The following is a 454-nucleotide window of genomic DNA, read 5'->3' as shown; positions in this document are numbered from 1 at the left end:
TGTGTGTGTATATATATATATATGTGTGTGTATATATATATATATACACATATAATTTAGAATTTTAAATAATGTAATATTAATATATTTATATATGTATAAAATGCAAACTGTAATGTATTTATACCTCATGGATAAAAAAAATAAATAAAACATAAAAAACTGACAAAAGCGTAAAACAAAATTACAAAAACACTACAAATAAAATGAAAAAAAAAAACAGAAAATATAAAAATAAAAACTATTGAAAAACATTAATAAAAACTATAGTTGCATCTCAGAGATACCAAAATAACCTAATAACTAAAATACCCCTTTTAAATGAACCCTAATATATTTATTATTATTATATTAATTTATATAATATATTAATATAATAAATTAATGAAAACTTTAGAGAGATTTTAAAAAATGATTAAGAACTAATTTTTTTTTTTTTAATTGACAAAAGCAC

This window comes from Sinocyclocheilus rhinocerous, unplaced genomic scaffold (genome assembly GCF_001515625.1).
Source record: "Sinocyclocheilus rhinocerous isolate Xijiao unplaced genomic scaffold, SAMN03320098_v1.1 scaffold1462, whole genome shotgun sequence".
NCBI classification, from domain to species: Eukaryota; Metazoa; Chordata; class Actinopteri; order Cypriniformes; family Cyprinidae; genus Sinocyclocheilus; species Sinocyclocheilus rhinocerous.
This window is presented reverse-complemented; position numbering follows the sequence as displayed.